At 42.8% G+C, this 13,640-nt stretch overlaps 1 long non-coding RNA gene across 1 annotated transcript; it reads right to left on the reverse strand.

Annotated features, from left to right (window-relative positions):
- Nucleotides 1-408: 408 nt before the first annotated feature.
- Nucleotides 409-7,271, reverse strand: LOC119088950. Its single transcript, XR_005092713.1, has 3 exons — nt 7,127-7,271; nt 820-978; nt 409-709 (listed from the first exon to the last, which is right to left on the reverse strand). It is a non-coding gene; the product is annotated as an uncharacterized LOC119088950 (long non-coding RNA).
- Nucleotides 7,272-13,640: the final 6,369 nt, after the last annotated feature.

Below are 13,640 nucleotides of genomic sequence, written 5' to 3' on the forward strand. Positions count from 1 at the left end.
AGCTCTGTACAAGGTTTTATATATATAGTACTGAATGTTTCCTCCTACCCCATTTTCCTAAAAAGAAATCATTCGAAATTATGTGAGCTTTAGAGGAGGGATGTGTCTCAGCTGCCAGCTTGCCCCAGATCAGCCTCAGCAGGAATCTCATGGCCAGAGAAAAGGGGGGAGGGGTCGATGTTTTTGGAGCAGTTGATTTCAACCTGTGGCAACCTCGCTGAGGGTGGAAGGACCTTTTCACAGAGGTCCCCTATCAGATATCCTGCATATCAGAAATTTACATTGCTATTCATAACAGTAGCAAAATTACACTCACGAAGTAGCAACAAACTTCTGGTGTGGGGTCGCCACAACGTGAGGAAGTGTATTAAAGGGTCACAGCGTTAGGAAGTTTGAGAACCACTCTCTTAGAGACATCTCTAACTTTAGTACTGTGGCAAAGGCCTCTGGGAGCCTTGTGTTAACCATTGAGCTTGCCACATGAGGTGGGAAGGGACTGAGGCCCACAAGCACAGCTCACATGTCCAGAACATGCTGGAACTCACCTCCTCACCTGGGATGTCATGCCATTAGTTGGTACAGAAGTAGGACTCAGTCACCCTTCTTGGGTGGCCGATGCTCCTAAAAGCTTTGAGTTAGAGGAGCAGACCACAAGTTTCTCAGTTGGCTTCATCAGGCCTCGATCCGTGGGATGATAAACAGCTTCACTCTGTAAACACACAAGCCCTCTTTTTTTTATAAGATACATGAGAATGAAAAGATTAAAAGAAAATGAAACATTCACCTCATGTCTGGAAAAAAACAATTTAAATTGCTGACCTGAATTACATTTGAGCAGGTCGCTGTGCGTGGCTCTGGGAGTGCCTGGGTGGGTTTGTGACGGACCCACAGAGGAGGCAGAACATTTCCTTCACTTCTCAGTGAAGTGTGAGTGTGTCTGCAATCCTGCTTTGCTATCCAAGAACAACCTGGTCTCTCCTGTGAAGGTCAATACGGAACGAATTACTGAAATGGCTACACGGGGAAGGTGGATTATCTGAGATTTTCACCTACTCCTAGTTGGGCCACCTTGTCCTAGCAGGAATCACTTTTGGCTTCTCACAACATGCCAGAGAGTGAGGCCAGGGCCTGCATATGTTACTCTTAAAATGCATCGTTTGTTTCCAAGGGGGAGAATGTGATTTGCCTCACAGAGGAGCTCAGCAGTCCTTGGCTCGCCCAGAGGTAAATCAGGGTTAAGTTGCTTAGGAAGCCACAGAAGTCAGTCAGTGGGCCTGGGCAGATGGACGGAACATAGTTGGCAAGTTCTTGTCTTGACACAGGAGCTGCCCTTCCATCCACTGCTCTTCCAGGACCGTTTTTTCCCTGGGTGACACAGACGCCAAGGGAAAGCATGCATAATGAAGATGTCTCTTGGCTTCCAGTCTGGACAGTGCCGTCTGCCCCCAGCACCCCAGCCTTCTTCCCCCACCCCCACGAAAGCCAAGAGACTTCACACAGCTTGACTGAACCAGATCCTGGGTGAGACGAGAGACTTCAGATCCGAGCTGCGTAAACAACGCTGTGGGACGCGAGGCGGCAGGGACTGTCAGCCGTCCAAGTGCTCATATCAGAGAGATTATGAAAATTCTTTTTTTTTTTTTTTAATTCAAGCATGTTCTCTCTTTCTAATTTTTATAGAAGCCAGCGTGTTTCAATTAAATGTACAAAACTGCCAAAGCCTGTAGGACATGTAAAGGAAGGTAGGCTAATAAAGTCTTAAAGTATGTTAGCGAAATCCAACATGTTTGTGCTAACAAAATCGATGATTCAAGGGACTCGCGCTTCTCTGAATGAGAGCAACGGCTCATGGGGTGTGAGTGAGTCACAGCCAATGCAAGTCCAGACGTTCAGATGGGCAACGTTATTGAAGAAAAGCTTATGGAGTTGAAGGCAGATCATGGAGCCACCCACTCTCCCGGGCAACGATTCATGAACATCAATTTAGATCAAGGTATTTAGTTTACAGAGGGTGATCAGTATTTTGCCTAACGCCTGTGAGATAAACTTTTAAAACCATTCAGCTTCCAAGTTAAGCTCAGGGTGACTTTCTTTGAGAAATATAAACTCTCACCACTTATTCTATCCTTGTGGATCTCCCTCTGCACTGGGTTAGGCAACAAGATTAGCTCTTTGACAATGGTAAAGCAAAATAAAGAAATCCCTTAGGAGAGGGCATAGGAGCTTTATTCTAAATGTAAATAAGGGGCTAAATGCAAAATAAGAAATAGAAGGAAAGGGGTTCCACAAGGCACCAGGCACCCTGAACCAAAGGAAGGAAGTTTGTTTGTGAAAGACCCATCAAAAAATTTGTGGGTTCCTGGGGATGTAGCTCAGAGTGCATGCCTAGTCAGTACAAAGCCCCGAGTCCCATCATTAGCACCACATAAATCAGAGAATGGTAACACACTATAATCCCAGCACTCAAGAGTAAGAGGCAGGAGGATCAGGAGTTCAAGGTCACCCTCAGCTACTTAGTAAGTTCAAGGCCAGCCTGAACAAAAAAAGACCAAGCCTCAAAACCAAACCAAACCAAACCGTGCAAGGGTGTCTGTTCTTGTGTGTGTGTGTGTGTGTGTGTGTGTGTGTGTGTGTGTGTGTGTGTGTGTGTGTGGTCTCATCCAATTGGGCTGTTTGGGAAAATAATGCAGGTACTATGCTGGTCTCTGCTCTTGCTCCCGGGAGAGAAAGCCACAGCTGAAAGGTGGGCAGTCTGGGCCTGCTGTTGTCTTGAGTAGCTTCATATAGATTCCCTCCTCCTTCTGTCTTGTAAAGGAAACACTCTGGAGAGAGGTGCAGAGGCTGTCAGAACCGATAGCCTGTGCAGGAATTCGGGGGTGGGGGTGGGGGTGGGGGTGCTGAAATGCAGAACTTGGATGACTCTCGTGACTCAGTCTTTATGTGACCATGGCTTTCTGCCCTGAAGATCCTATGGGGATTTTTAAGGGACTAAAGAGCTTCCATGTAGCACTTGTCTGAGTAAATGGGCACTCCACGTCCTCTGCAAGGGAGAAAGAGTATTTTAAATGCTAAAGTATGTCTAAAGTGAACAAGAGCAAATTCTGGAATTTGAATGGCTGAATGATGAGAATTTGGCTCAGACCAGAAACTGCATACAGGAAGAGACAAAAGCTGGCTTTCCTAACTCTGTTCTTTGGGGCTTATTACTGTGTGCCATGCCATTTTTTTTCTCTCTCTCCGAATAATCTCTTCAACAAAATGGGGATCAGGAAAGGAAAAGGAAATGTCCACAATGCAAACTGGCCCCTGGGAACCAGCACTGATTAATGGACAATTTTATGGCTCATTTGTAAAAAAGGAAACTTGCACAGAGCCCACTGTTTACTTTGCCCCTACAATTCATACCAAGGAGACAGAGAGCAAGATGTGAGAGGGTGGGGCAGGGCATCTGTAGATCTCAGCCAAATCGTGCAAATAGATTGGGAGCATCTGAGCATTAAAGAGGCCAGATTTCCTGGGGATTTATTACAAATAATGACTGTCAAGGAATGACAAAATGCTAGTACATCCTTCATTTTCCTCCTTACCAGTGTAAACTCAAGTACAAATGAAACATTAGACGTTTATGGATGGCTTCCAGTCCTTTCTCCCTCTCCCACAATGAGCACCTGCTAGCACAATGATGGCTCATTGACATCATGGCCGGTGTGCTTGTACATCTGAGTGTGTGATCTCTCATGTGCATCCATATGTGAGCATGTGTGAGGGGAATTGGCTAGAGTACTTGGAGCAAGGCTGCATGCTTTTACGAACGAGGTCCTTCTCGTACTAAGTTGCTTCTTCACTGTATTCCATCTGGGCAAGTCTAAGAACAAGCTCTGCTGATCTCACTCAAAGATGAATGCTAGGCAGTCGCTTCTAAACCCTCCAAGCTGCACATGCAAAACGGACTGCTGGACATCTCAGAAGTGGGTGCTCCCTACCTGGTGATGCAGGATTGTTCGAATTGCTTTCAATCCTATGATTCCCTTTCTGTGGCTCAAACTTGACAGGCAGTTGCTCTAAAGTCTCTAAATAATAAAATTGAGCTTCCAAAGAAAACAGAGGATCATATGCAAATAGCAATCTCGGTTAGTTCACTTGGGTGGGCAGATGTTCTAGAACTTTCCTTTGGATGGTGCACCAGGCAGTGTTTGTAAAACTCCCTGCTCTCCAAATGCATACAGCCACCTGCACATGCAAGAGGCACAGCCTAAAGTTTACCTTACATTTTACCTCAGTTTCTCAAGTCATTGCTGTTCTGTGGGGGCAATTCTATTCTGGAATCTTCTCCTGGCATTCATCTGAGGTGGAGTCCAGCTTCTTTTACTTGCTACTAACCAGGGGTAATTATACAAGAAAAGGTCTTTTTTTGTTCATTAGTTAGCTAGTTTGTTTTGTTTTTTGAGACAAGGTTTCTCTGTATAGCCCTGGCTGTCCTGGAACTTGCTCTGTAGTCCAGGTTAATCTCAAACTCAAAACTCAGATCTACCTGCCTCTGTCTACAGAGTGCTAGGATTAAAGGCATGCTCAGCCACCACCCAGTGAAATGGTCATTTCTTATTATAGAAATTAAGTTCCTTTCATGCAAGTGATAAACTCATAGCTCAAGCCAGTTAGTTTTTCAACAATATTATTGTTTTCTGGCCCCAGCCACTTATTCCAATTTCTGGATTGGAGGTTCAAACAATGTCTCAGAATGCTTGGTTCTTTTTCTTGTGAATTAGCCTCATTCTTTTCATGGTGACCAGACACACAGGTCTATAGCACAGTCAGCAGAGATTCCATGGCGTTGTCTCAGCCACAATATCCAAATGCCACAAAGGCTCCTGCTTCCTGCCTTGACTGTCACATGCCCTACCAAAACAATCTCTGGATTAGAAGGAGAAGAGTGGCTGGCACAGTATGGGTGGCCCAGGTTTGGTCTTGAGTCCTTTCTTAGTTTTTTTTTTTTTTTTTTTAAATAAGAATAGTGAAAGTAAGTGCGTAAGTATAGTAGACAGAGCAATGGATACTATCATTCACACCATTAGTCCCCTCACTAATCAGAACTTCATTCATGGTCTAACAGACACTAAAAATCAAACCTTAGAGGAATTGCAGTAGTGTACCAATGTCTTCTTTAAAAAATCATGCCATAGTATTTCTGAAAATATACTGAGAACCCAGTAGTGAATGGGGTTGTATTTAAAAGGACAACTATTAGCAAAAGGTAGGTGAAAAACTGACTTTCCAATTGTCTCCCTGCTTTTACTGTCTTAGTATTCTCAGTAGGCATTGCCTATCAAAATGGCCTACTAAGGAATCTCACTCATAGAAATCCATTCAGTATTTGATATAGAGGAAGGTACGGGCGAGAATGTAGCCCTTGGTCTATTTATAGCACTAAAGGGTAGGGGAAATAGGACCCAAATAACCCGGCTTGTTAAATTAATTAAAATAACTCCTTCAGTGACCTGGTTGATTAAAATAATGTTTTCACAAATTGTTTAATGAAAATATACTAACGTATACCCATTAAATGTTAAGTTTAAATCTGAACTGTATAGATCCAGATACTAAATGTATCTGGGGGGGGGGTGTTGAAAAATGGAAAAGCTTTGGCTTTGATCATCTGTAGATAGTAGACTTTAGAGGTAAGAATATTTTCCACTAGTGTTTTTTAGTTTCTTTCCAGGTATCAGTCTCTGAGCTGAAGGAAAATGCCTTTAAGTGTGTGTAAATACATGGAGCGACAATCCAAGTTTCTGCTTACCAATGTATCATACCGTTTTCTTTTATAACGTTTTTCTACCCTCCAACTCTTTATCATAAATAACACCCTGCAACACTTTCACCTAGCACACATGCCAATATATCATTTCATTGCTTTGTCCACTAATGTGGCTAAAAAAAAAAAAAAATAAAGAGCAAAATGAAGGATTTGGTAAAATTCTGTTTTTCTTTAGTTCCTGCCTGTCCTCCTTGCTGGAATAATTGTGAAAGTGTTTTTTGCCCAAACACTTTTTTTTTTGTAGCAATTAAAAAAACTAATCATTTCTAAGAAAATACTAAAATATTCAATGCACACTGGAGGCTTTCCCTTGGAAAGCGGCACAGTGAATAGTAGTATTGAGTCTTCGCTATTTAACGAACTCGAGCTTTGAAAACGCTCCATCGTTATGAGGCCACGTGGGCTTATAAGAGGATTTCATTACCTCTGCAGTTGCTGCCACAGCGCCCGGTCTCCCCGCCACCTTTGACTGCCACTCTGATTCATTTTGAAGCCAGTTAGGCATCCGTATCTAGGGAAGGATAAACCCCTGAGTGTATAATTAGTAACTGCATGCTTCTTTCTTGGTCCTGACTTGTAGAGACCAGTTTTGTTTTCTACAGTTAATCACAAGGGCTGCATTGAAAAAAAAAAATTTTTTTTTTTTTCTACAATTCTCCCATGGTTGACCACTTGGCCTGATTGCTTTCTGGTTGTGAGGGTTTTTTCTGTTTTCGTTTTTGTTTTCCCTTTTTCATCTTGTCAAAAGGTTCATGCCTTAGATGTTTAGAGAATAGGATTGAGTTTTTCTAAATGGCACTGAGCATCAGATAATAGACTAGTTGGCATCACACAAAAAGGTTCTTCCAGACATCTAGTGTGATTATAAAGTATGACTTGCAAGGATCTTGGATGCAATGATATGTTTTTTGTTTGTTTGTTTGTTTGTTTTATGGTTTGTGTGTGTGTGTCGGGGGGGTTGTTAGTATTCTGAATCACCCCAGGGGGACCTGCTCCTTGGAGTACCCGCCCAGGATCTTCCTCCCTCTCCCCTTCCCCCTCCCCCTCCCTCACCTGGGCACCTTGGCCTAACCCGCCAAGGTCTCTGGTGTCTGGCCTTGCATTCAGAGACCCTCCTGCTTCTTTCTTCCGAATGCTGTAAGAATGTATTCTTGTTCTTTAGTTTTTGTTTATCTTTCTAAAGACAGGACTGCCTTCTCCCATACTCTCTTCCTAAGAGTCTCAGGTTCTAAAATGGGAAGGACTGTGGATGTAAGAAAATCTGATTGTGAGAGGAATCCTTAGTCAGCCAAAGCAAAATACCCCATCTCCTACCCAGATCTTCCATGGCAACCATTTTCCTCGGGCCTCAAATTTCTCCATCTCCAGAAGGCAGGTTCCGAGGCGTTGCGGTTCACATATGAAATGTACCCTTCAGCGCTTGTGTTGAAACGGTCTCAAAGTGCTGCTTTTGTTTTTAGAAACTCCCCGAAGGAAATGAGTTGCTAGGGGCGGGTCTTGAGGCTTTACAGCATAGCCTCACTTCCTGTTCACTTTCTGCTTCTTGACAGATGCAATGTGACCCATCGCCTCTCTGTCCCTGCCCCCATGTCTCCCGCTGCATGATGGGATGTATCGTCTTGCACTGTAAGCCACAGCAAATGCTTCTTTCCTTAAGTTGTTTTGTTCTGTATCTTATGACAGCAACAAGAAAAGTGGGTAATAGAGAGAGGAACCAGATTTCTCCAGGAAGCAGAGGTCTCCCTTTTCATGTTCCCATCCCAGATTGAGAGTATTTCCAGATCAAGGCTCCCAGGGAGGTCTTCTCCTCTCCAAATTTCCCCCCACTCTTAGATTTATGATGTCATTGCTTTGCTTTGAGGCTTCCTGTGTTTGCTCTTAATATTCAAATTAAGTCTTTGAAATGTTTTTCTGTGAATGCTTGTGGTTGATACCTCACCCTACTAATAGTTACCACATCTGGGAAACCACACTGCTGCCTAAATGGTAGGGTGCAAAAGAAAACGAACACTCACATGTCTACACATATAACATGTACTCAAGCATGTATGCAGACATATGCATGCATGATTTGAGATATCACTTTGCAGTTCATATCCCACTCACCATTATTTTTATGTCTTTGAAAAGCACCAAATGTTTCAAAATTAGCTATAAATTTCCATCAGGCTTCTTTAAGTCTGCCCAGTGAAACCCACTCAGAGAAACTATTCTTAAAAGCACTAATTTTCTGTTTTAATTTTGTTCTTCCATTTATTTTATACATTAAATCAGTGGGATTTAATTCCCAAAGCCTTTTCTTAGTTTTATGTGAGTGTACACATGAAGGCCTGGAAACAAAACCCTGTGGCAGGTATGACGTTATTATAGCGGAAGCTGCCTGAGGGACCATGGGCTTCACTTCTATATTTCTCATAATCAGCTGTTGCTCTCTCACTTGATTAGGATGCCAACACCTTCTGGGAATGATGAAAACAGACATCAAGGGTGATCTATGCCTAGGAAGCTGGAGGCTCACATGGAACTCTGGTGAGGACCCTTTATCAGCTGCTGAGATACTTAGCATGGAATGGGAAGCCCCTGTGAGATGCCTCACTTCCTCACCTCCCTTGGCAGTCCATATTCCTTCTAACTTCTGTAGAAAAGATCTCTGTTCAGTCTCAACTAACTGACTTTCTCTAACACACTCAGCAATGTTTGTATCTCTGTTTCTTTGTTCAAAATGCCTTTCGTCAATGATAGGTTTTAATCAGGCTCTCAAAGGAACCCTCTGATCAGAGAAGCTGCACCCATGTGTGTGTGTGTGTGGGGGGGTGCTTGCTCGGCCATGTTCTCTAAGACCCGAGTTAAACTCCTGCCATGGGATTTATTTTATCATTTAAATACACGTCATCTCTGTTCCAGTGTCCCTCACCATCTGGTGGATCCTTTGAAGACAGGAACTGAAACGTCATCACCCACATCCCACAGTGCATTGCAATGTCTGGTGCACAATTGTGCCCAATATTTGAGAAATGAATGACTTACTATGGGTGGATGAAACCCAAGGAAAATAAACAAAATCAAACAAAAAGGGCAAATCTACAAGAGGACTTTGTTCATCTATTTTTCCTACAAATAATCCCCCGAATTTAATAATCAGTGAACCAGAATCTACTGGTGTGAAGGGAATAAACTGCTCACATTGTAGAAGACATATTAATTCTTTGGGGCTATTAAGAGCCATTTAGATTTTGGTTACACAATTCCAAAATTGCCTGCTAACATTGTGAGCAAATCAGTTAAAGCTGCTAAAGTAAACCCTGCTTTTGGAGAGAAGCCAGTTCTAAATTACTCATGTGTTAGTTTTATTTTTTTTAAATGCAGGTTTATAATTTTAAGATCAGTGAAATGCCAGGTCTCTCTTAATGAATAACTAATATTTATTTGTAATTATCCAAGTACATTTTTGATGTATAAATGGTTATCCTAGTACTGCAGCAAAGTCAGAAAAAAAAAAACATAGCTGCTTTTTAAAACACAATAGCACAGCAATCTTGTCTTCATTCAATACTGTCTTTAAAATTTTTACAACAATGAAAAGGTAAATTTTAGTTCAACCTAGGTTGAAATACCAGTTTTCTTAATAGCAAGCACTATGTTAATGAAGTTGTATTTTATCTGGTGGAATTCAGCTTTTTTTAAAAAAAAATTTCGTCCCGGACATGTTCTCCACATAAAAATGCTTCTGTAATATTTCTTAGTCCACAGTCAGATCTGTAGTCATTGTCCAAAGAGCCGTTCTGATATGTTGCATATCTGCTCTAAAGATTTCAGCATGTCTCCATCACAGAGCTCCAATTTTCAACCTGTTTCTGGCTTCAGCCCTTCCTTCCGGTACCATCCCTACCCATCCATTCCACCTATTCCTTGCAGCCTGTACTGTTCCCTTGTGGGAACACAGCAGTCACTTGGCTGTCTGTGTACCTGGCTACCAGTTATCTCTGAGTCAATCCCAATGCCAACGTCACCCACCTCTCTGCCCTAGTGACCACCTTGTCCTTTGCTTTCAGATCTGGATTAGGTGACTCCCGTGTGCCCTGGCAGAACTTAACTGAAATCAAGTTCTTCTTTTCCATGGCAGGCCCTCCCACCAGGGTTTGACATATTTGAAAGGCAGCACCTTTATGGTACTGACCTTTCTGAGGTCCCCTTACTATGAGCAAATATAATAGGCTTCAAACATTCACTAAATGAATCCATAAATGGACTTTTGGGGCTTTAAAGACAACGATGTTGTCAAGATCTGGCTCTCTGGCTTTGGTGAAATCAGATACCTTTTCAGTTAAGATTTAAAGATTTCTAAAAATTGAACATAATATAAAATAGTTACTCATATTTATAAACACAGTATAAACACACACATGTATATATTTCTAGTGAGCCAACATTTTATTTTTTCTCATAAATAACAGATGGATTGGGGAATTGGATTACCACCTCCCATACACTCCCTAAAAGCAAGAAGAAGGGGCTTTAGTTTGAGTCTGTGAACGACGGTGATGTTTCAGATTTGAGTTTGAAAGTTCTGAAAGCTTGAGTCACATCATCCATACCACATCTAAGAAGAATGAGTGCCATCATGAGTGTACACTCACTGACCCAATGTGGAAGGAGGAAGACTGAAGTCTGTCTGGGAAAACGGTTAGAGGTTAGAGATGCTGTTGGGTCACCATGACTGGCTGGATTACCTGAGCTAAGCCCATGAACTGTTCTGTTTCATCACCAACACCTGGAGAATGGGCACAACTCATGCTACACAGGAGATGAGAACTGAACAATGCTCTCTGGCTGCTCCCTGGTAATTATCAAGCACCTGAATCCCCTCGTCAGAGGAGCTTTCTCCATGTTTTGGGTAACCCAGTATTGCCCTGAACTAAAGTTGGACTATTGTGTATTTTATCAATACACAAAAATATTTTCCAACATATCTCTTTCATTCTCTCTTACTGGGAATCTAGTTGAAGAGATAGAAGTGGGATTCTATGAGCAAGGGGAGTCAAGATCATGACGGGTAAATCTACAGAGACAACTGAACCAAGCTCAAAGGAACTCACGAACTTTAGACCTACAGCGGTAGAACCTGCATGGGACCAGACTAGACCCTCTGAATACAGGAGACAGTTATGTAGTTGGGTCTGTTTGAAGGGCCCCTGGCAGTGTGATCAGGATTGATCCCTGGTGCATGAGCTGGCTTTCTGGAGCTCATTACCTATGGTCGGACATCTTGCTCACTCTGGATGCATTGGAGAAGGGCTTGGTCTTGCCTCAACCGAATGTACCAGGCTTAGCTGTTCCCCATGGCAGAACTTACCTTGTTGGAGGAGGGGATGAGGGGGTGGCTGGGGGTGTCTGCAGGGGTGGGCAGGAGGGGGGATGAGGGGGATCTGTGGTTGGTATATAAAATGAATAAAAAATTTAAAAAAAAAAGAAAAAATATTTTCTAAGACCTGGATATGGTGGCACATGCCTATGCAGGAGGCTAGTCCACAAGTTTAAGGCAAAATGGGACTACATAGTGAGTTCCAAGCCAGTCAGGGTTACACAGGAAGACCCTATATCAAAATAAATAATACTAAAGAATTGTCTGACTACCTGACTGAATGACGAGTGTTTCCTCACTAGTGTGCACTGTAAGGTCTTTGGGGTTTGGCATCTGTGGTGCACCCCCACAGCAAATAACGAGTGATCGTAAGGTCAAATCTCAAGCTCGGTGTCATTATTAGCTAGTTCATTATTGGAGCTTCATTTCCTTATTAGACATGCGCATATGCATTCCTCCACACAAACACCCTTGGGGTGAAGCAGGGTGCATCATAAGTGTTAGTGAATACTTAGGATTTATCCACGTCCAGCTAAGCTCTGCTAGAGGACGGGAAATGGAGACGCTCACAAACCCCTTTCTTATAAATGCTTTGGCCATTAGAATTATTTGGTCCCTCCGCTTTTACCCTTAAACAATTTGACTTGGGGATCTAATTTTGGGCAGGTTTGTATTAGAGTGTTTTTAGTTTATGGGAAGTTTATAAAAATGTGGAGTTTTGATTATCTTTTTTTTTCCCCCAAAAGGCTAGCAATAATAAAGATCCAAGACAGCGTCATCCTCATTCAGGAGCCCAAATATTCTCAAGGTTTCCTCAAAGCTGAATGTATGCATTGTTTTGGGGGGTTGAAATATTCCAAGTTGATGTTATTGTTCTGTGGACTGTGTTAGTTTCTGTAACAACATGCCTGAGGCAGTTCATTTACAGAGCAAAGGTTTCTTTTGATTTACAGTTTCGGTAACTCCTATTGATGACTGGATAGAGCCATGCTTTGGGCCTTGGGGCAAGTGCTGAATGGAAAATTTGGGATGTATGTGGCGGTACAGACTCATATCAGAAATGTAAAACAGAAGGAGGAATATGCTGGGTATTCATAGTGCTCTTCAAGAGACTGCTCACGGGGCTCTGCCTTCTAAAGATTTTATCATTTTCTAATGGGGATCAAACCATTAAGTGTCTAATCAATATCCAGCCTCTACCATTCTACCCCTGGCTTCCAGTGACTCACATGTATTTCACAGTGAGAACTGCATTCATCTGGTCCTTGAGAATGCCTAAAGCTTTAGCTACTCCAGCACTACTCAGAACTCCTATAGGCTTCTGTAAACTAGATGCAAAGTGGGCTCTAGGCCCCTTTAAAAAACAAAACAAAATTCAACACTTCCAGGTCTATGAAAGGACTGTGCGATGATAAGACAGATGTGTGCTAAGTATTCCGATTCTAAGAGGGAGAAATAGAGAAACAGGGAGGCAGAGGAGGTCAAAGTGGGATGGAAACCCAGAAGGGGAGACATCAGGCCCTAAAAGTCCATTCCTGGAATGTGGGAACGCTACAGAGACGGTCCTTCAAACCTTTCTGCCTCCTGACAGCCTGGCCCAGGCGTCAGGCCCTTGAGAAGCAAAGCAACTTCTGGGGCGGGAGAGGCTTCCAGAGCCATTGGCTTGTGTGTGGCTGCTGTCCACCGTGTCACAGTGCATTGAGCAGTGAAGCCTTGCAGCTCTACAGGAGAGCAGTATTTCTAGTGAGTAGCTCTCTGTCAATGGTGTCACAGGGAATGGAATCCAAAGAAACACTTGGGTTGGTTTTGTGGACTATCTTTAGTCTTCGGCCCTTTACAAAAGCATAGGAGCACACTTCTTTTGGAGTTCAGGGAAAAAAAAAAGATTCTGAATTTCAAGGCAAGAACATGACTTGCTAAAACCTCAACATTATTAATATGATGATTTTCTAATTTGTCCTCTTTTATCTTGTCTTTAGTGTCAAAAAATCAAATCATAGGATATTTGTGCAGGTCCCGGGGCTTATTGGTTAAAGAGAATTGAATATGCATCTCCTTTTTCATCTTAGAATGGAAAAGATCAAGAGACTGTCTCTTCCCCGGCACGAGTGCCTGACATGTTGGAGGCGCACCACCCATCAATTGCACGACTTAGCCCCGTTATCTTTATAGCTACATGACAAGCTAAGTGCTAACATGCCAACTTTATGGATGAGAAAACTAGAGCTCAGACAGATTGAAGAATTCTGGCGAGGTCACATGGTTAGTTCCGAGTCAGTTTTCAAATTCGGCTTTCTTGATCACTAAGCCGATGCTTCAGACACTGCAAAGGATGCAGAGTAGACAGCATCCCAGCACGGAGATAGCTCTCCCACGTGACGTAGAACTACTAGGAAACAACAGCCACAGTACACTCTTCCATGCCGGAAGCTTATCATGTAAGCAGAGAGCACAGGCTTTTAGAAG

Source organism: Peromyscus leucopus, chromosome 13, assembly GCF_004664715.2.
Source record: "Peromyscus leucopus breed LL Stock chromosome 13, UCI_PerLeu_2.1, whole genome shotgun sequence".
NCBI lineage: Eukaryota > Metazoa > Chordata > Mammalia > Rodentia > Cricetidae > Peromyscus > Peromyscus leucopus.